The 23,523-nt window shown below is 39.9% G+C and overlaps 1 long non-coding RNA gene across 1 annotated transcript; it reads right to left on the reverse strand.

Moving 5' to 3' along the window:
• Positions 1-12,736: 12,736 nt before the first annotated feature.
• Positions 12,737-20,627, reverse strand: LOC129398526 (uncharacterized). The gene is made up of 4 exons (XR_008626286.1): positions 18,895-20,627; positions 14,803-14,872; positions 13,943-13,981; positions 12,737-12,809 (listed from the first exon to the last, which is right to left on the reverse strand). It is a non-coding gene; the product is annotated as an uncharacterized LOC129398526 (long non-coding RNA).
• Positions 20,628-23,523: the final 2,896 nt, after the last annotated feature.

Below are 23,523 nucleotides of genomic sequence, written 5' to 3' on the forward strand. Positions count from 1 at the left end.
TCATTGCCATTACTGCCTCCACTACTGCCTTGAAAGGACAGAGACATATGTTTATGTCACTTTGTGTTTTTTTTCTTTTTTCCTGGAAACTCACTTATATATTTATTAATTTTATTATTATTATTATTATTATTATTATTATTATTATTATTATTATTTTGGAGACAGAGTTTCACTCCTGTTGCCCAGGCTGGAGTGCAATGGTGCAATCTCAGCTCACTGCAACCTCTGATCCATGGTTCAAGTGATTCTCTTTCCTTGGCCTCCCGAGTAGCTGGGATTACAGGCAAGTGCCACCACACCCAGCTAACTTTGAATTTGTAATAGAGACTGCGTTTCTCCATGTTGGTCAGGCTGGTCTCGAACTCCCAACCTCAGGTGGTTTGCCTGCATCAGCCTCCCTAAGTGGTAGGATTATAGACATGTGCCACAGCGCCTGGCATTTTTTTTTTTTTTTTTTTTGAGATGGAGTCTCACTCTGTCTTCCAGGCTGGAGTGCAGTGGCACAATCTCAGCTCACTGCAACCTTCACCTCCTGGGTTCAAGCAATTCTCCTGCATCAGCTTCCCGAGTAGCTGGGATTACAGGCGCACACCACCATGCCCAGATAATTTTTTGTATTTTTATTAGAGGTGGTGTTTCACCATACTGGCCAGGCTGGACTTGAACTCCTGACCTCATGATCCACCAGCCTCTACCTCCCAAAGTGCTGGGATTACAGGTGTGAGCCACTGCACTTGACATATTTATTTTTTTTAACTGATCAAAGAACCATCAGACCCAGTCATCAGGGTGGCAATTCCCTGGGCAACAAGGGAGGGAGGAACTTGGAGGTGTGGTAGGGGGTTGGGCACAGTGCAGAAGACATAGTTGCCCTGGGCTGTGCACAGGTGCCATGAGCTTTTTTCCTCCTTGAGGCCTCAGGTTTCAGAGTAACAGTGGCCTCTAGGTGACGCCTGACATATGCCAATGAGACTGTCAGCCAGGAATGAATTGGGATCACCCAGAGGGGGAGAGGGCAGGGGAAGGATGGAGGCCCCCATAGCACAGTGGGTCGCTGCACCCTCCCAGGTGGTCCCCACAACTAATCGACCAGGGCCCCTGGAAGACACAGCCTAAGTCCTCACCCATTTGTCATCTGGAAATTCCATCCAGAGACCGACTGAAAATTCTCTCAGTCAAGGTCCAAACCTAAAAGAATCACTGACACACCCAACAGGACTAAGACAACTTTTAAAAGAATCATTTCTGTGTTTTGGGTGCATCTGTGTATTTCAGTACAACAAAATTATTTATTTTAAACTTTACAATTTTTTTACTTCTTACATGTATAGTCCCATGACAGACAGACCAGAAGACTCATCAACTCAGAGTCCATGAGGCCAGAAGCTGACATCCTCAATTTCTATTTAGAATAAATTTAAACAAGCCAGCCAAACACCCTGCCATAAAATTCCTGGAAAGACTAGTGATTAAAAAAAGGAAAAAACAAAAACAAAAACAAAACAATGCTGTCAGGAGCAGTGGCTCACACCTGTCATCCCCGTACTTTGGGAGCCTGAGGGCGGCATTGATCCCAGGCAATTGAGACCAGCCTTGGCAACATGGTGAAACCTCATCTCTAGAAAATTACAAAAATTAGCTGGTTTCATAATCTGGACTCAAAATTAATAAATAAATAGATTGAAATTTAGAATTTTAAAAAAGTCTTAAATTCTGTATTTTTTTTTTTTTTTTTTTTTTTTGCTTCCTACCCTGAGTTGGACATAAATATATCTGTTGTCTCTCTGTCTGTCCATCTGTTTGTGACAGGGTCTCACTCCATTTGTCACCTAGGCTTGAGTGCAGTGCTACCATCACGGCTCACTGCAGCCTCAATCACCCCAGGGTTAGGTGATTCTCCCACTTCAGCCTGCTGAGTAGCTGTGACCACAGGCAAGCACCTCAGGCTTTGGCTCTGTTGTCCAAAGCTGGTTTGAGCTCCCGGGCTCAAGCGATCCTACTGCCTCGGCCTCCCAAAGTGTTGGGTTTGCCAGCGTGAGCCACCACACCTGGCCTGACTTAATACATCTAGTCTCACTACGTCCTAACCACATGTCCTTGAAGAACTCGATTCAAGAGAGAGTCAGCAAAAGAGGTTCAGCATTCTATCCCTAAAGCAGTGAGGTTGGTGATGGCAGAGTGTTCCGTGCTCCTGTGGTTTTAGGTGTCCAAGCATAGAGGATAGATTTCAAATGTTTCCGGAGAGGTGCGAGCCACAGTCATTCATGGCATCTGAATTCGGGTTGGGGTTTCTGACAGTGCCTTAAGGGCCAGGAAGGGCCAGGATCTGCCAAGGCCCATGTTCTAGGGTGGGGACATTGGAATCCAAGGTAGAGGGAGCAATCAGTCCACACTGAGCTCCTGCCCTAGGCCCCACCATGCAGACCAAATCAGAAGGAACAGTCCCTTGTCCTCATGCCACATCCATCCACTGAACTTGAGATCGGATTTGTTTTCCAAACATGAAGTGACTCTTGGTTTGAAATGTATGACAAGGGGCCTGGCTTTCCTGAGTTGGCAGGATAAAGAAGTCATTCTGTGGCATAGAATGAGATGTGCCTTGAATCTAAAATCTCCAGTTAAAACCAATGATGGTGGCCCAGTGCAGTGGCTCACAACTGTCATCCAAGCACTTTGGGAGGCCGAGACTGGCAGATCACGAAGTCTGGAGATCTAGATCAGACTGGCCAACATGGTAAAACCCTGTCTCTACTGAAAAAACTAAAGTTAGATGGGTAGGGTGGCACGCACCTGTAATTGCAGCTACTCAGGAGGCTGAGGCAGGAGAATCGCTTTAACCAGGGAGGCAGAGATTGCAGCCAGCCGAGACCACGCCACAGCCTGGGTGACATTTACTCAGGAGGATAAAAGAACAATAGGGGCCCCACTAGGGTGGAGGTTCCCAAGGCAGTGAGGGAGAGAGGGAGGGGCTTCCAGGAGGGACAGAGAGAAACCAGTTGCCCCAGGCTCTGTGAAGTCAGCCAGACTTCCATCAGTGCCACCTGGACTTTCAATAACAGTGGCCACTCGGTGATGCCCTATTTATTTTTTAAAAACTTACTTATTTTGAAAAATTGCAATTTAGGCCAGCATGGTGGCTCATGCCTGTTATCCCAGTGCTTTGGGAGGCCAGAGCGGTTGGATCCCTGAAGGTCAGGAGTTCAAGGCCAGCCTGGGCAATATGGTGAAACCCTGTTTCTACTAAAAAAACAAAAGTTAGCTGAGTAGGGTGGCATGCGCTTGTAATCCTAGCTAGTTTGGAGGCTGAGGCAGGAGAATCGCTGGAACCAGGGAGGTGGATACTACAGCCAGCAGAGACCAGGCCACAGCCTAGGTGGCAGGAAAAGACTCCATTTGAAACAAATTAATAAATAAATAAGTGATGAATGTATATAAAAAGAAAAATGCAAGGAAATAGCGGAGCACGAGAAGGCTCCACTCATTACTAAAGACCAGAGCAGAAAAATAGGGTCATCAGGTTGAGACACAGGCCATTTTGAATCTGTTGTCACCATGCCCAGGTTTCTGTGCCTCCCGTCTGTCATCACCGATCTCGTCAAGTACAATTGCTGGGTCATGACTACACAGAGATCTTTCAATCTACCAAATGTGTCCGTACTTTCACTAGCCCGGTTGGGAGAATAAAAAGCACATTTAGCAAAGTACTCATTGTACGTTCATTGGTCTCCCATGTCTCTCGTGAAACCAATCAAATTCATAGTCCGTTTTTTTTTCCAGCCCTCAACTGTCCACAGTATACCAAAATAAACGAACAGTGAATACATTTTTTGCAACAAGGAGGAAAAACAACAAAGCAAAATTCTCAGAGGCTTGTGATACACAGGGGGATACAGAATGAGGAGACTCTTCCAGAATCCACACAAATACAGACAGATGGAGGGATGGAAGGAAACAGATTGAGAAAATAGAGTAAAAACGATCAAGAAAAATAAATGTAAAGAAAAAAAGACAAAGACGTAAAGGGAAGAAAGATGAAAAAGAAAATAGAAAGACAGAGAAACAAAGAAAAAGAATGACAAATGAGAGAAAGAAGGGAGGAAGAAAGAGAGAGAAGAAAGAAAAAGAAAGAAAAGGAAAGAAAGAAAGAGAAAGAAAAAAGAAAAATGAAGGAAATAAAAAAGAGGGCAGTGCATCATGGCTTATGCCTATAATCCCAACACTTTAGGAGGCTGAGGTGGAAGAATCGCTTGAGTCCAGCTGTTTGAGACCAGCCCTGGCAACACAGTGAGGCCACGTCTCTACTTAAAAAAAAAAAAATTAAAAAGTTAGCCAGGTGTGATGGCAGGTGCCTGTAGTTTCAGCTCCTTTGGAGCCTGAGGTGGGAGCATCACTTGGGCTCAGGCGGTGGAGGCTGTGGTGGGCCTTGGTCAGGCAAATGCACTGCACCTGTTGCCCAGGCTGGTCTCAAACTCGTGGGCTCTAAGAACTGCCTGCTTCAGCCTCTGAACTTGCACCTGCCATGTCCAACGGCCTTGGGGGTATCAGTGACACATTTTAGTAGACACGGTGTTATGCCACATTGCCCAGGTTGGTCTCGAACTTGAACCCGGGAATTTGAGGCTACAGTGAGCCAAGGTCATGCCATTTAATGGCAGTCTGGGTGATAGAGCAAGACTCCATCTCTAAATAACTAGATAAATAGCAAAAACAATAACAATAATCACAATAATAAAAGAAATAATAAACAACAGCAATAGCAATATACAAACTAGTGGAAGTGAAAAATATAAAAATATAAAAGGTAATTTAGATCACAATTAATTGTAATTTCAAGGAGTTATTTCTTTAACCTGTCTCTATTACTTTCTGAAACAGGATCTTTCTCTGTTACTCAGGCTGGAGGGCAATAGCGTGATCACAGCTCACTGCAGCTTCGACATCCCAGAATCAAGCGATTCCTGCAGTCTCAGCCACTTATAAGGCTGAGATGGCAAGATCACCTGAGGGAGCCCAGGAATGTCAAGGTTGTGGTGAGCCGAGATTGCATTCTCACACTCCAACCTGTCTCAAAAAAAAAGAAAAGAAAAGAAAAGAAAACAGTAAATGTAAAACAACAGCAACTTCAGTGTGTAGAAAGAGAAGTAAGAAAAGTAAAAGAAAAAAGAAACAAAATGAAAAGCAACTGAAAGTACTGTGGAAACAATTGGAGAGGAAGAAACGGCTTAGTGAAATAGCGACATCTAATGGATGCAGCTGGTAGTGCTGCCTAACAATGTCAACTGTTCTACCTTAGAAATCCCAATTTGATGGTCAAGTCCAACGCTCACCGCAGACATCTGGCTGACCAGGCGCTCGCAGATGGAAGCGTTCAGACCCAGTTGGAACCTTTTCACACCGAGCCGGCCCACTTTTGCAGCCATCTAACTCCACAGACCTGCCCGCCATTCCCCCACTGTCCGCTGGTTGACCGGGGCAGCGGAGAGAGGAGGAAAGGCACAAGGGCAGTGAGTGGCTCATATCCCATCCCCGCGCACCTGGGAGGGGGAGAGGGGCTGTGACCCCAACGGCCAGCACCGGGCATGAGTGAACACTACTCGAACAGGGACTGCAGGGGTACACCCCCCCGACACCCACGCCTCAGCCATTCTCACCAGGCTCAAGGAATCCGATCCCAGCCCCAGTAGGGTGTGGGGAGGAGGCGGAATCAGAGAGGCAGAACGACGAGCAGGGGCGCCACCTCTACCTCAGCAACCCCCGGCGCGGCACTTTGCAAAGCCCATGGGTGGGGACGGGCACCTCCCAAATGCACAGTGGGCACCAATAGGCTCTCGCTAGAGACACCCACTGCGTGCTCCGGGGATCCGGGGCGGGTGGGCAGGCATGAGTGGGCCAGGGAACGAGGCCCCCGGGGGCAACAGGAGGGAGGAAGGAAGGCAGAAGTCAAGCACTGAATTACATAGGACACGCCACATCACCAGGTCCCCCCCACACGAGTGGAGAGACCCCTGTTTGGAGGTCTGACTTTCAATAGATCACAGTGAGGGAGTTGCTCTGCTCCATAGAAAACCCTAACCCAGAAGCAGGGTGTGTACAAATAGTTTAGCATCAGATTCCCCACAAACCTGTTATGTGATGGGTCAGGGGATGACCACATTTCTGGCAGCAGCCCGTTTCCCAGGACGGGGGGCTCTCTGCACCAGACCTCAGTTCCTGCCGCGCGTTGGGACATGCCCCGCATGGGGCGGGGCGGACCGCCAGCAGGGACAGCAGAGGACCGGCTATCCGAGGCCAACCAAGGCCCCACAGCCCTGCCATATCCTTCCGTGGGATTCTGACTTGGGGCGTTCAGTCATAATCCCACAGATAGTGGCTTTACCCCATTGGCTCCTCAACCAAGCACACACACCAAATGTCTGAACCTGTGGTTCCTCTTGTACTGAGCAGATTACCGTGGTAGCATCACATGGGCAACAACACATGGGGAACACCCACAGTAAAACTAACCTGTCTCACATGGGTCTAACCATGATGCTTTCCAGGGCATGGGCACCACTCTTGGGTGAATCCATTTCAGTTTGCCTTGCCCTTCGCAAAGAAAAGAGAACTCTCCAGGTGCAGTGGCTCAGGCCTGTAATTCCAGCACTTCAGGAGGCTAAGGAGAACGGATCACCTGAGCTCAATAGTTCAAGATCAGCTGGGCCAACATGGTGAAACCCCGCCTCTACGAAAATACAAAAATTAGCCGGGCATGATGGCAGGTGCCTGTAATCCCAGCTACCCTGGAGGCAGGGGCGGGAGAATATCTTGAACCCAGGAGGCAGAGGTTGCAGTGAGCTGAGATCGTGCCATTGCACTCCAGCCTGGGCGACAAAAGAGAAAATATGTCTCCAAAAAAAAAAAAAAAGATACAAATAATTAGATGGGCTCTGTTGCCCAGGTTGGAGTGCATTTGCCTCATCTCAGTTCTCTGCAGCAACCACCACCTCCCGGGTTCAAGTGATTCTCCTGCCTCTGCCTCCCGAGTAGCTAGGACTACAGGCGCACATGCCACCACGCCAGGCTAATTTTTTTATTTTTAGTACAAATGGGGTTTCACCATGTTGGCCGGGCTGGTCTTGAACTCCTGACCTCAAGCAATCTGCCCATTTTAGCCTCCCAAAGTGTTGGGATTACAGGCGTGAGCCACCGCACCCAGCCTATGTGTTTGTTTTTTAAATCTATCTTCCTACGGTCATAAGAATTCTCATTAATTTGGCTTAAAGCTCCTGGAGAGAAAAGTCTTTATTATTGTCATTGTAAGAGTAGAAAAAGTAGAGTTCTTTTTTTTTTCTTTTGAGACACAATTTCGCTCTTTTTGCCAGGCTGGAGTGCAATGGCCCATTCAGCTCACTGCAACCTCCACCTCCCAGGTTCAAGCAATTCTTCTGGCTCGGCCTCCCAAGTAGCTCAGATTACAGACATGCGCCACCACTCCTGGATAAGTTTATATTTTTATTAGAGTTGGGGTTTCACCATCTTGGTAAGGCTGGTCTCAAACTCCTGACCTCAGGTGATCTACCTGCCTTGGCGTCTCAAAGTGCTGGGATCACAGGCATTAGCTGCTGTGTCCATCCTTTTTTTTTTTTTTTTTTTTTTCTCTGACAGTGTCTCTTTCTATTGCCCAGGCTGGAACACAGTGGCACAAGTATAGCTCACTGCAGCATCAAACTCCTGGAGCTCAAGCAATCTTCCTGGCTCAGCCTCCCAAGTGGCTAGGATTACAGGTGCATACCACCAAGCCCAGGTAATTTTTTTAAAAACAAAAATGCCTAAACATGGATATTTTTTCTTTTTTTGCAGAGATGATATCTCACTATGTTGCCCAGGCTGGTCTCAAACTCCCCACCTCAAGCCATCCTTCCACTTTAGCCTCCCAAAGTGCTAGGAATACAGGAGTGAGCCACCGCATGCAGCCCTAAGAGCTCTTTGTGTGTGTGTGTGTGTGGCAGTCTTGCTCTGTCAACCAGGCTGGAGTGCAGTGACATGATCTCAGCTCACTGCAACCTCTGCCTCCCAGGTTCAAGCAATCTCCCGCCTCAGCCTCCTGAGTAATTAGAATTACAGACACATGCCACCAGACTCGGCTAATTTTTGTATTTTTAGCAGACACTAGGTTTCATCATATTGGCCAGGCTGATCTTGAACTCCTGACCTCAAGTGATCCACCTGCGATGGCCTCCCAAAATGCTGAGATTATGGGTGTGAGCCACCACATCCGGCCACCAAGAACTCCTTAAATGCACATAGTGTCACAAAAGTGGCTCATGCAGGGAAATTTGTGGTGGATTTGGGGAAAATTAGGGCAAATTTTAAACATGTGACCTTTTATCAGATCACCTACATTTCTTGGATTCTATGTGGGTTTGTCGCAGATGCTTAATGTGACAAATTACACAGCTTCTATCACTTCATTTGATCAGCCTCCTGTTGACTTTTAGCCAAGTCCTGCAGGGCTGCTTCTCAGATTTTATCTTTCTGCAAGACAAAGATGTCTTCACAGTCTCTCTCTAACTTCCCCCTTTTGTGGCTATTAATTTATACTTATATGTTTTTCAACTCCTTATTTTTGTTTTCTCTTTATGAAAGCTTTAACCTGTGCTATTCTTGAAAGAAATACTCATGCATATCTAAACCTTAGGGGCATTTTTCATCGTGGCTACAGCTACTCAGTAAATCATTTTTCAGTTAATAGGACAACCCATCATCATGAGAATGTAGCAACTTTTATTTTGCAGTAACTGTTAAAATTGTGGCCATGGTACACAGTAAAAGGGGACCTTCCCCCTACAGGTGTTTGAAGAGGAGTGAAGTCCTGTCCTCCATTTTATTAGTAACCTGCTTATGGATGGGGCATTACCACCTAGAAAGGAAAGAGATACCATGGTATGTGGTTACAGGGAGCCAGAGCAAGAGGAAGACAAAAAAATTTCCTCATGTCTTCAATGCAGAGATGGCATTTAGATCTGTACCCCAGGCAGGCTCCACAAATCTCTGGCAGCCGTGAGCACCTGTTTTGCTTCTGCCTTGTTCTTGTTGGCAATTTTGTGTTTTGGGGTGTTTTTTAGATAGAGTGTCACTCCGTCACCGAGCTGGAGTGCAGTGGAGCGATCTCGGCTCACTGCAGCCTCTGCCTTCTGGGTTCAAATGATCCTCTTGCCTCAACCTCCCAATTAGCTGGGACTACAGGTGCGCACCACCATGGCCAGCTAATTTTTGTGTTTTTAGTCAAGATGGGGTTTCGCCAGTCTACCCAGGCTGATCTCGAACTCCTGACCTCAAGTGATCCACCCACCTCAGCCTTTCAAAGGGGTAGAATTACAGGTGTGAGTCACTCTGTCCGGCTTATTGACAATTTGGGGGGCATGAAAAACATCTGCAGCTGTTTCAGCCAGTAAAACACAGAAGACTGTGTTATGCAGCTTCTCCATTCTCCCTTTTTCTCTCCTCTCCTAAATATTAAAGGGTTCTCCTTTTCCCAAGCCCAGTGGAAATGCCTAAGCAATCATGGAGGTGTCAGAAGCCTGCAAAGAGATCCCATCAAGTAATTCCAAGTCACTCTCATTCACTCCATTGGAAGTTCCTGCCATCCTGTCTGCCCTGGAGGCTTCCTAATGCAGGCAGATAATATCCTTGGTGTGCTGTTAGGCATCTTTACTCTTCTGTTTGAGAAAAAAAAAATGACTAGGCATGGTGGCTCACACTTGTAATTCCAATACTTTGGGAGGCCAAGCAGGCAGATCACCTGAGGTCAGGAGTTTGAGACCAGCCTGGCCAACACAGTGAAACCCCATCTCTACTAAAAATACAAAGATTAGCTGGGGGTGGTGGCAGATGCCTGTAATCTCAGCTACTCAAGAGGCTGAGGCAGGAGAATTGCTCGAAACCAGGAGGCAGAGGTTGCCGTGAGCCGAGATCACACCACTGCACTCCAGCCTGGCAACAGAGCAAGACTCTGCCTTAAATAAAAAAAAGAAACTATATATATATATATATATATCTTTTTTATTTTTTAATAAAATTCATGTATTTTATTTATATTCACATATAAATATATATTATGTATTATATATTTATATTATATCTATATATTATATATTATATACTACATATTTATATATAATATATAAATATATATTATGTTATATTATAAATATATATTATGTTATATTATAAATATATAATTTTGTAAATATATAAATATATCATATATTATAAACATATATTTATATAAATATAAAAACATATCATATATTATAAATATGTTTATATAAATATATAAATATATCATCTTATATTTATATAAATATAACAAATAAAATATATAAAGAAATATAAATAAATATAAATGTAAAAATAAATATAAACTATACAAAATATAAAATATATTTTATAAAAATATAAAAATATGTAAAAATATAAAAATTTTAAACAAATATAAATAAAATAAGTTATATAAATATTTATATAAATATTAGAAATATAATATTATGAATATATATTTTTTAAATAAATGAATAGAATTCATCACCTAACTTCTAAAGCTACTTCTCTAGATGAAATTCCAGGTACTTTGGAGTCAGCAATGGTATATTGAGTGCATGGCTCTTGCTCACAGGTGTTTCTTTCCTGTCCCATGGCAGGCAGCACCAACAGAAGGCTTCTGAGAAGCTGAGAGCTCTTTTTACCCATGGAACAGGAGCAAAGTTTGCAGCTACACTATCAGGCTGTGTTAGGATGTTAGCAGTTAGTTTAGCTTTGCGTCTTCAGAGCAATTGTTCTTAGCTACAGAAAAAAAAATCACACCCATAAAGCACTTGCTGCTCTGCAGGATGGGAGCACACTCTGTTGTCGGGGCATTTGAGGTCCCCTGGTATGTGTTTTTGATGTTTATTGTTATCAGGGATACCCCTGTAGAACTTCTGATAGCTGTTTCCCAGAAAGGACAGCGTTAGAGGTAATGAGTGCCAGAGGCAGAGAACAGTCCAGTCTTAGATCCTTGGGCTGCTATCTCAGACATTTGCTTATTTATTAATTTTTTTTTCTGGTTTTTTTTTTGGAGATGGGGTCTATGTTGTCCAGGCAGGTCTTGAACTCCTGAGCTCAAGCAGTCCTTCCACCTTGGCCTCCTAAAATGCTGGGATTACAGGCATGAGCCACCATGTCCAGCTGTTATTATTATCATTATTACTATTTTGAGACAGAGTTTTGCTCTTGTTGCCTAGGCTGGAGTGCAATGGCAAAACCTAGGCTCACTGTGACTGTCACCTCCTGGGTTCAAGCAATTCTACTGCCTCAGCCTCCCGAGTAGCTGGGATTACAGATGCCTGTCACCATTCCCAACTAAGGTTTGTATTTTTAGTAGAGATGAGGTTCCACCTTGTTCAAGGCTGTTTTCAAACTTCTGACTTTAGGTGAACCACCCACCTTGGCCTCACAAAGTGCTGGGATTACAGGCATGAGCCACCGTACCTGGCCCTAGCTGTTATTATTTTTCATTGATACCTAATACATATTTAATTGATACCTAATACATATTTATAGGGTACATTGTGATATTTTATACATATTTACAATGTATAAGGATCAAATCAGGCTAATTAGTATACACATCACCTCAAACATTTATCATTTCATGGTGTTGAGATGTTCAAAATCTGCTGTTCTAGCTATTTGAAAATGTACAATAAATTGTTAATTATAGTCACCCTATAGTGCTTTAAAGAACTAGAACTTATTCCCCCTATCTAGCTGTACTTTGGTATCCATTAAACAAATTTTAGGCTGTGCATTTTGGTTCATGCCTATAATCCCAGCACTTCAGGAGGCCGAGGTAGGCGGATCACCTGAGGTCAGGAATTCAAGACCAGTCTAGACAACATAACAAAACCCTTCTAAAAAAATAATAAAAGAAAAGAAAAGAAAAGAAAATTTAAAATTTTCTTCATTGATCATTCAGGATCATATTGTTTAATTTCCATGTGTTTGTACAATTTCAAAAGTTCACTTTGTTGTTGAGTTCTAGTTTTATTTAATTGTGGTCAGGAAAGATACTCGGTATAATTTCAATTATTTTAAATTTGCTGAGACTTGTTTTGTGGCCTAACATATGGTCTATTCTGGAGAATGCTTCTTGTGCTAATGAAAGAACATGTTTTCTGCATCAGTTGGATGAAATGTTGTTAATGTCTCTTTATTAGTCTAAAATGCATTTGTTTTTTTTGAGCTGCAGTGAGCCAAGATACCACTCCACTCCAACCTTGGCAAAAGAGTGAGACAAAAAAAAATCTAGAAAAAAGCTGTCTGTGAAACTGCTTTGTGATGTGTGCATTCAGCTCACAAAGTTAAATCTTCTTTTGTTTCAGCAATTTGGAAACACTCTTTGTGTAGAATATGTGAATGGACATTTTGGAGTGCGGTAAGGCTTATAGTGAAAAACAGAATTTCCCATGATAAAAATTAGAAAGAAGCTATCTATGAAACTGCTTTTTAATGCGTGGATTAATCTCACAGAGTTAAACATTTATTTTGATATAGTTGTTTTTTAAACACTCTTTTGGTAGAATCTGCAAAGGGACATTTTGAAGTGCAGTAACACCTACAGTGAAAAACAAAATATCCCATGATAAAAATTAGAAAGAAGTCATCTGTGAAATTGCTTTGTGAGCTGTGCATTCATCTAACAGAGTTAAATCTTACCTTTGATTCAGCAGTTTGGAAACACTCTTTTTGTAGAATCTACAAAGGGACATTTCAGAGGGCAATCAGGCCTGTAGTGTAAAAAAGAATATTATGCAATAAAAACCACAAAGAAGCTATCTGTGGAACTGCTTTGTGATATGTGGATTCAGCTCACAGAGTTAAACTTTTATTTGAGTCAGCACTTTGAAAACATTCTTTCTTTAGAATCTTCAAAGGGACATTTCAGAGAGCTGTAAGGCCTGTAGTGAAAAACAAAATATCCCATGGTAAAAACTGGAAAGAATTCATTTCTGAAACTGCTTTTTGAAGTCTGCATTCACTTCACAGCATAAAACCTTTCTTGTGATTCAGCAGTTTGGAAACACTCTTTTTGTAGAATCTGTGAAGATACATTTCAGAGCACAGTAAGGCCTGTAGTGAAAAACCAAATATCTTGTGATAAAATAAAAAAAGATGCTATCATGAAACTGAATTGTGATGTCTGGATTCAACTTACAGAGTTAAATCTGTCTTTTGATTCAGCGGTATGGAAACACTTTTTTTTGTAGGATCTGCGAGGGACATTTTGGATCCCACTAGGCCTATAGTAAAAAAACAATTATTTCTAGATAAAAACTAGAAAGAAGCTATCCATGAAAATGATTTGTAATGTGTGCTTTCAGGTCACAGAGTAAAACCTTACTTTTGATTCAGCAGCTTGGAGATCCTCTTTCTGAAGAATCCACACAGGGACATTTCAGAGCCCACTTTGCCTAAAAACTGAATAGCACTAAATATCCCTAGATAAAAACTAGAAAAAATTATCTATTAAACTGCTTTGTGTTGTGCAAATTCAGCTCACAGAGATATACCTTTCTATTTTACAGCAAGTTAAAAACACTTCTTTTGTAGATTCTGTGAAGGGACATTTTGGTATGCACTGAGGCCTATAGTGAAAAACAGAATAACCTGTGATAAAAACTAGAAAAAAAGCTATCTGTGAAACTACACTGTGATGAGTGTATTTAGTTCACACAGTTTAAACTTTCTTTTGATTCAGGAATTTAGAAACCCTCTCTTTGTAGAATCTGATAAAGGGACATTTCAGAGCACAGTAAGACCTATGGTGAAAAACCAAATATCCCAAGATAAAAACTAGAAAGAAGCTATCTATGAAACTGCTTCATGATGTGTCCATTCAGCTCACTGAGATAACACTTACATTTGATTCATCAGTTTGGCAACATTCTTTTTGTAGAATCTGTGAAGGAACATTTCAGAGGTTATTGAGGTCTATAGTAAAAGACTGAATATCATGCAATAAAATCTTGAAAGAAGCTATCTGTGAAACTGCTTTCTGATGTCTGGATTCAGCCCAAATGGTTAAAGCTTTCTATTGATTCGGCAGTTTGGAAACACTCTTTTTGTAGAAACTGTGAAGGGACATTTCAGACATCAGTAAGGCCGATAGTGAAAACCCGAATACCCCACGAAAAAAAACTAGAAAGGAGCTATCTTTGAAACTGCTTTGTGAAGTGTACATTCAGCTCACAGAGTCAAATCTTTCTATTGATTCAGCAGTTTAGAAAGACTCTTTTTGTACAATATGCAAAAGGACATTTCAGAGCCAACTGAAACCTGTAGTGAAAAACCAAATATCCCTAGATAAAAACTAGAAAAATCTACCTGTGAAACTTCTTTGCAATGTGTTCATTAAGCTCACAGAATTAAACCTTACTTTTAATTCAGCAGTTTGGAAACATGCTCTTGGTAGACTCTGTGAAGGTACATTTCACATAACAGTGAGGCCTATAATTAAAAACTGAATATTCTGTGATAAAATCTAGAAAGAAGCTATCTAGGAAACTGTTTTGTGATGTTTGGATTCAGCTCCCAGAGTTAATTTTTTTTTTCTTCAGCAGTTTGCAACACTTTTTCTGTAGAACTTGCAAAGGGACATTTTGGAGCCCACTAGGTTTAAAAACCAAATGTCAGTAAATAATTTTAGATAAAATGTAGAAAGAAGCTGTCTCTGAAACTGCTTTGTGATGTGTGCATTCAGGTCACAGAGATAAACCTTACTTTTGTTTCAGCAGTTTGAAGACACTCCTTTTGTAGAATCAGTGAAGGGACATTTCAGAGCTCACTAGGCCTATAATGAAAAACAAAATATCACTAAATAAAAACTAGAAAGAAGTTATCTGTGAAACTGCTTTGTGATGTATGCATTCAGCTCAGAGAATTAAACCTTTTTTTTTTGATTCAGCACATTGAAAACACTCTAGTTGAAGAATCTGCAAAGGGATGTTTCAGAGTGCAGTAAGACCTATAGTAAAAAGAAAAAAAAAAACAAATATCCCATAATGAAAACTAGAAACAATCTATCTTTCAAACTGTTATGTGATGTGTGTACTCAGCTCACAGGGTTAATTTTCTTTTGATTCAGCTCTTTGGAAACACTCTTTTTGTAGAATTTGTGAAGGGATTTTTTGGATTGCAGTGAGGTCTATGGTAGAAAACAAAATATCCTGCAATAAAACCAAAAAGAAGCTATCTGTGAAACTGCTTTGTGATGTGTGCATTCAGCTCAGAGAGTTAAAACTTACCTTTGATTCAGCAGTTTGGAAACACTCTTTTTGTAGAATCTGCACAGGGACATTTCAAAGGGCATTGAGGTCTGTAGTGAAAAACTGATTATCCCACAATAAAAACTAAAATCTGTCTCTGAAACTTCTTTGTGATATGTGGATTCCACTCACAGAGTTAACACTTTCTTTTCATTCAGCAGGTTGGAAACACTCTTTTTGTAGAATTTGTGAAGGGACATTTTGGAGTGCAGTGAGGCCTACAATGAAAACTGAATAGCCTGTGCTAAAACTAGAAAGAAAATATCTGTGAAACTGCTTTGTAATGTGTGCATTCAGCACACAGGGTTAAATTTTACCTTTGAGCAGTTTGGAAACAATCTTTTTCTACAATCTGTAAAGGGACATTTCAAAGCCCACCAGACCTATAGTGAAAAACAAAATATCACTAAATAAAAACTAGAAAGAATTGATCTGTGAAACTGCTTTGTGATGTTTGCATTCAGCTCAAAGAGTTAAACTTTATGTTAGATTGACCAGTTTGGAAACACACTTTTTGTAGAATCTGCAAAGGGACAATTTGGACAGCATTGAGGCCTATACTGAAAAACAGAATATCATGCAATAAAATCTAGAAAGAAGCTCTCCTTTTAACTGCTTTGTTATGTATGGATTCAGCTCAGAGAGTTAAACCTTTCTTTTGAGTCAGCAGTTTGGAAACAATCTTCGTAGAATCTGTGAAGGGACATTTCAGGGCACAGTGAGACCTGCAGTGAAAAACCATATATCCTGCAATAAAAACTTGAAAGGAGCTATCTGTGAAACTGCTTTGTGATGTGTGCATTCAGCTCTGAGAATTAAACCTTTGTTTTGATTTAGCAGTTTGGAAACACTCTTTCTGTAGAATCTGCAAACGGACACTTCAGAGCCCAGTGAGCCCTATAGTGAAAAACTGAATTTCCCGCAATGAAAACTAGAAAGAATCTGTCATTGAATCTGCTTTGTGATGTGTACATTCAGCCACAGATTTAAACTTTTCTTTGATTCAGCCCTTTGGGAACACTCTTTGTGTAGAATCTGTGGAGGGACACTTTGGAGCATAGTGAGACCTATAGTAAAAAACAAAATGTCCCAGATAAAAACTAGAAAGAGGCTATCTGTCAAACTTCTTTGTGATATGTTCATTCAGCTCACAGAGTTAAATGTTTCTTTTGATTCAGCAATTTGGAAACTTGTAGAACATGCAAAGGAACATTTCACAGTGCAGTAAGGCCTACAGTGAAAATTCGAATATCCCATGATAAAAACTAGAAAGAACATGTCTTTGAAACTGCTTTGTAATGTGTGCATTCAGCTCAAAGAGTTAAACATTTCTTTTGATTCAGCAGTTCGGAAACATTGTTTTTGTAGAATCTGCAGAGAGACATTTCAGAGGCCACTGGGCCTATGGTGAAAAACTGAATATCCCTAGATAAACCTAAAAAGGGTTATCTGTAAAACTGCTTTGTGTTGTGTCCATTCAGCTCACAGAGTTAAACCTTTCTTTTTATTCAGTAGTTTGGAAATACTCTTTTTGTAGAATCTGTAAAGGGACATTTTAGGGCTCATTGAGGCTTATGGTGAAAAACCGAATACCCCTAGATAAAAACTAGAAAGATGCTATCTATGAAACTGCCTTTTAATATGTGGATTCAGCTCACAGAGTTAAAATTTTCTTTTGATACAGCAAATTGGAAACACTGTTTTAGTAGAATCCACAAAGGCACATTTCAATGCGCAATGAGGCCTGCAGTGAATAATTGAATATCCTGCAATAAAAATATTCTTTTTGTGGAATGTGTGATGGGACATTTTGCACTGCAGTGAGGCCTAAGGTGAATAACCAAATGTCCCATGATAAAAACGAGAAAGCTTTGTAGAGTCTGCGGACGGACATTTTGGAGCACAATGAGGCCCATAGTAGAATCTGAACATCCCAGATAAAGACTAGAAGGAAAATATCTGCAAAACTGCTTTGTGATGTGTGCATTCAGCTCACAGAGTTAAACTGTGCTTTTGATTCAGCAGTGTGGCAATACTATTTGCAGAATCTGTGAAAACACATTTCAGAGTGCAGTGAGGCCTATAGTGAAATATCAAATATCTTGTGATAAAGAATACAAAGAAGCTATCTGTGAAACTACATTGTGATGTGTGCACTCAGCTCACAGAGTTAAATCTTACTTTTGATTCAGCAGTTTGGAAGCACTCCTTTTGTAGAATCTTCAAAGGGACATTTTGCAGCCCACTAGGCCTATAGTGTAAAACCAAGTATCCCTAGATAAAAACTAGAAAGAAACTATTTTTGAAACTGCTCATGATGTGTGGATTCAGCTCACAGAGTAAAATCTTGCTTTTGATTCAGCAGTTTGTAAACACTTTTTTTGTAGAGTCTGCAAAGGGAAATTTCAGAGCCCATGGAGGCCTACAGTGAAAACCCGAATATCTGTGATAAAAACTAGAAAAATACTGTATGTGAAACTTCTTTGTGATGTGTGGATTCAGCTCACAGAATTAAACCTTTCTTTTGATTCAGCAGTTCAGAAACACTCTTTTTGTATAATCTGTGAAGAGAATTTTCATAATGCAGAAAGGGGTATCATGAAAAAAAACTATTCCACAATAAAAACTAGAAAGAAGTAGTCTGTGAAACTGCTTTGTGATGTCTGCATTCAGCTCACAGAATTAAACCTTTCTTTTGATTCAGCATTTCAGAGACGCTCTTTTTGTGTAACCTGCGACAGGAAATTTCAGAGCACAGAAAGGGGTATTGTGAAAAACCAAGTATTCTGCAGTAAAAACTAGAAAGAAGTGATCTCTGAAACTGCTTTGTGATGTCTGCATTCAGCTCACAGAGTTAAACCTTTCTTTTTTTTCAGGGGTTTGGAAATTTCTTTTGTGGAATCTGTGAAGGGACATTTTGAAGCACATGAGGCCTACAGTGAATAACTGAATATCTTGTGATAAAAACTAGAAAGAAGCTAACTGTGAAACTTCTTTGTGATCTGTGCATTCAGCTCAGAGAGTTAAAGCTTGCATTTGATTCAGCAGTTTGGAAAAGTCTTTTGGTAGAATCTGTGAAGGGACATTTCAAAGGGCATTGAGGCTTGTAGTGAAAAACCAAATATCTTGTGATAAAAACAAGAAATAAGGTATCTGTGAAAATTGTTTGTGATGTGTGGATTCAGTTCACAGAGTTAAACTTTCTCTCTGATTCAACCATGTGGAAATACCTTTTTGTAGATCTGCGAAAATACACATTGAAGCACAGTGAAGCCTATAGTGAAAAATCGAATATCCCACAATAAACAAGAGAAATAAGCTATCTGTGAAACTGTTTTGGAATGTGTGCATTTAGCTCACAAAGTTAAAACTTTTATCCAATTCAGCAGTTTAGAAACACTCTTTCTGTAGAATCTGCAAAAGGGATGTTTCAGAGCCCACTAGGCCTATAGTGAAAAACAGAATATCCCTAGATAAAAACTAGAAACAAGCTATATGTGAAAATGCCTTGTGATGTGTGCATTCAACGCACAGAGTTAAAACTTACTTTTGATTCAGAAGTTTGGAACACTCTTTTTGTAGAATTCGTAAAGAAACATTTTGGAACGTGTTGAGGCCTGTAGTAAAAAACACAAATTAATGCAATAAAATCTATAAAGAAGCTATAAGAGAAACTGATTTGCAATGTGTCAATTCAACTCAGAGTTAAACCTTTGTTTTGAATTAGAAGATTTGGGGAACATTTTTTTGTAGTATTTGTGAAAAGACATTTCAGATCCCACTATTCCTGTAGTGAAAAACTGAATATCCCTAGATAAAAACTGGAAAGAAGCTATCTGTGAACCTGCTTTGTAACATTTGCATTCAGCTCACAAAATTAAACCTTTCTTTTGATTCAGCAGTTTGGTAACTTTTTTTGTAGAATCCACAAAGGGATGTTTTGGAGCACAGTGAGATCTATAGTGAAAATCCGAATATCTCATTAAAAAAAAAGAAACTGTATGTGAAACTGCTCTGTGATGTGTGGATTCAGCTCATAGAGATAAAACTTTCTTTTGATTCACAAGGTGGGAAACACTTTTTTTGTAGAATCTGCAAAGCGACATTTCAGAGCACATTGAGATTTATATTGCAAAACAGAATATCCCCAAATCAAATATAGAAAGAAGCTGTCTGTGAAACTGCTTTGTGATGTGTGTATTCAACTCACTGATTTAAAACTTTTTTTTGATTCAGCAGTTTGGAAACATTCTTTTTTGTAGAATCTGCAAGGTGACATTTCAGACTCCACTAGGCCTGTAGTGAAAAGCTGAATATCACTAAATAAAAACAAGAAAGAAGCTACCTGTGAACCTGCTTTGTGATGTGTGCATTCAGTTCCCAGAGTTAAACTTTACTTTGGACTTGGCAGTTTGGAAATATTCCTTTTGTAGAATTTATGAAGAGTTATTTTGGAGGTCATTGAGGCCTATTGTGAAAGACCAAATATCACCTGATAAAATCTAGAAAGAACCTGTCTGTGAAAGTGTTTTGTGATGTGTGCATTCAGCTCACAGAGTTAAATTTTTCTTTTGATTCAGCAGTTTGAAAACACTCTTTTTAAGTAATTTGATAAGGGGCATCTCAGACCATAAGAAGACATATCTAGGGATAGTGGGTTTTTTCACCATAGACCTTAGTTGAAACTTATAGTGAAAAACCCAATACACCTAGATAAAAACTAGAAAGAAGCTATCTGTGAAAATGCTTTGTGATGTGTGAACTCAGCTCACAGATTTAAACCTTTCTTTTGATTCAGCACTTTGAAAACACTCTTTTTGTAGAATTTGATGAGGGGCATTTCAGAGAGTAGAAAGGCATCTAGTGAAAAACTAAATATCCCATGATAAAAACTAGAAAGAATCTATATTTGAAACTGCTTTGTGAAGCATACGTTCAACTCACAGAGTTAAACCTTTTTCTTTGTTCAGCAATTTGGAAACAATATTTTTGTACAATCTGCAAAGGGACACTTCAGAGCCAGCTGGGGCTTATATTGAAAACCTGAATATCTCCAGATACAAACTAGAAAGAAGCTATCTGTGAAACTGCTTTGTCATGTGTGTTTTCATTTCACAGAGTTAAACCATTTTTTTTTTTTGATTCAGCAGTTTGGAAACCCTCTTTTTGCAGAATCTGCATAGTGAAATTTTGAAGCCCACTAGGCCTGTAGTGAAAAACCAAATATCACTATATAAAAAGTAGGAAGAAGCTATCTGTGAAACTGCTTTTTAATGTGTGGATCCAGCTCACAGAGTTAAGCTTTCCTTTTGATTCAGAAGTTTGAAAACACTCTTTTGGTAGAATCTGTAAAGGGACATTTCAGAGTACAGTGAGTCCTATGCTGAAAAAATGAACATTGTGAGATAAAAAGAACAAAGAAGCTATATGTGAAACTGCTTTCCATGTGCTGATTAAGCTCACAAAGTACAATCTATTTTTTAATTCATTCATTTTAAAACGCTTTTTTTGGTGAAATCTGCAAAGGAGTATTTTGGAGTGCTTTGTGGCCAACGTTGAATTATGGAATATCCCATAAAACTATAAAGAAGCTATCTGTAAAACTGCTTTGTGATGTGTGCATTCATCTCAGAGAGTTAAAACTTACCTTTGATTCAGCAGTTTGGAAAAACTCTTTTTGTAGAATCTGCACAGGGACATTTCAAAGGCATTGAAGCCTATAGTGAAAAACCGAATATCTACTGATAAAAACGAAAAGGAAGCTGTCTCTGAAACTGCTTTGTACCGTTGTGTATTCTGCTCACTGAATTAACAATTTATTTTGATTCAGAAGTTTAGTAACTTTTTTTGTAAAATCTGCAAAAGGACATTACGAAGCACAGTGAGGCCTACAGTGAAGAACTGAATAGTTCAGTTTAAAAGCTACAAAGATATGAGTGTAACTGCTTTGTGATGTGTGCATTCAGCTCACAGAGTTACAGCTTTATATTGATTCAGCAATTTGGAAACTCTTTTTGTAGAATCTGCAAAGGGACACTGCAGACAGCCTTGAGGCCTATACTGAAAAACAGAAATTCACGTGATAAAAGCTAAAAAGAAGCTATCAGTGAAACTGCTTTGTGATGTGTGGATTCAGCTCACAGAGTTAAAGCTTTCTATTGATTCTGCAGTTAGGAAACACTCTTTTTGTAGATTCTGAGAAGGGACATTTCAGAGCACAGTAAGACCTACAGTGAAAAGCAGAATATCCTGCAAGAGAAACTCTAAAGAAGCTATTGGTGAAACTGCCTTGTGAAGTCTGCATTCAGCTCAGACTAAAACCTTTCTTTTAGTTCCACAGTTTGGAAACTCTTTTTGTAGAAACCGCAAAAAGGCATTTCAAAGTGCATTGAGGCCTGTAGCAAAAAACTCAATATCTCATGATAAAACCTAAAAAGAAGTTATCTGTAAAGCTTCTTTGTGAAGTCTGCAATCACCTAACAAATTAGAACCTTTATTTTAATTCAGCACTTTGGAAAGACTCTTTTTGTAGAATCCACAAGGGGACATTTCAGAGTACATTGAGGCCTATAGTGAAAAACAAAATATCATGTGATAAAATCGACAAAGAAGGTATTTGTGAAACTGCTTTGTGATGTGTGGATTCAGCTTAAAGAGTAAAACATTTCATTTGCTTCAGCAGTTCAGAAACACTTTCTGTATAATCTGTAAAGAGACATTTCAAAGCCCACTAGGCCTACATTAAAAAAACAAATATACCTAGTTAAAAACTAGAAAGAACCTATCTGTGAAAGTGAAGTGTGATGGGTGCATTCAGCTCACAGAGTTAAAACTTTTGATTCAGTAGTTTGGAATCACTTTTTTTGTAGAATCTGTGAAGGGACACTTTGGGGAATTGTGAGGCTTATAATTAAAAACTGAATATTCTGTGATAAAATTGAGAAAGAAGCTATCTGTGAAACTGATTTTTGATGTGTGGATTCAGCTCAAAGAGTTAAAACTTTCCTTTGATTTAGCAGTTTAAAAACCCTTTTTTTTTTGTGAATCTGTGAAGGGATGTTTCAGAGTGCAGTAAGACCTGTTGGGAAAAACAGAATATCCCAACATAAAAACTAGAAAGAAGCTATGTGTGAAAGTGGTTTGTGATGTGTGCTTTCAGCTCACAGAGTTAAACCTTGCTTTGGATTCAACAGTTTGGAAATACTATTTTGGTAGAATCTGTGAAGGTACAATTCAAAGTGCAATGAGGCCTATATCGAAACAGCAAATATAATGCAATAAAATGTAGAAAGAAGCTATCTGTGAAGCTGCTTTGTAATATGTAAATTTAGCTTTCAGAGATAAACCTCTCTTTCATTTCAGCAGGTTGGAAACAGTGTTTTTGTAGAATCTGGGAAGGGACATTTCAGAGCACAGAGAGGCCTACAATGAAAAATTGAAAAACCCATGATAAAAACTAAAAAGAAGCTGTCAGTGAAACTGCTTTCTCATGTGTGCATTCAGCTCACAGAGTTAAACCTTACTTTGATTCAGCAGTTTGGAAACATCTTTTGGTAGAATCTGCAAAGGGACATTTCAGAGCCCACTAGGCCTATTGTGAAAAACACCTTATCACAAAATAAAAGGTAGAAAGAATCTATCTCTGAAACTTCTTTGTGATGTGAGCATTCAGCTTCCAAAGTTAAACCATATTTTTCATTCAGCAGCTTGGAAACATTCTTTTAGTAGAATATGCAAAGGATCATTTCAGAGTTAATTGAGGCCTACAATGGGAGACTGAATATCACCTGATAAAATCTAGAAAGAAGCTATCTGTCAAACTTTGTGATGTGTGGATTCAGCTCACAGAGTTAACCTTTGTTTTGATTCAGCAGGTTGAAAACACTCTTATAGTAAAATCTGTGAAGGTACATTTCAGTGTGCACTGAGCCCTATAGTGAAAAACTGTAAATCCTGTGAAGAAAAACTAGAAAGAAGCTATATGTGAAACTGCTTTGTAATGTGTGGATTCATCCCACAGGGTTAAACCTTTCCTTTTGTTCAGCAGGTGGCAAATATTTTTTACGTAGAATCTGCAAAGAATCATTTTGGAGCTTACTGAAGACTACAGTGAAAAATTGAATATCCCTAGATAAAAACCAGAAGAACCTATCTGTGAAACTGCTCTGTGATGTGT

The sequence above is a fragment of the Pan paniscus genome, chromosome 7 (assembly GCF_029289425.2).
Source record: "Pan paniscus chromosome 7, NHGRI_mPanPan1-v2.0_pri, whole genome shotgun sequence".
NCBI classification, from domain to species: Eukaryota; Metazoa; Chordata; class Mammalia; order Primates; family Hominidae; genus Pan; species Pan paniscus.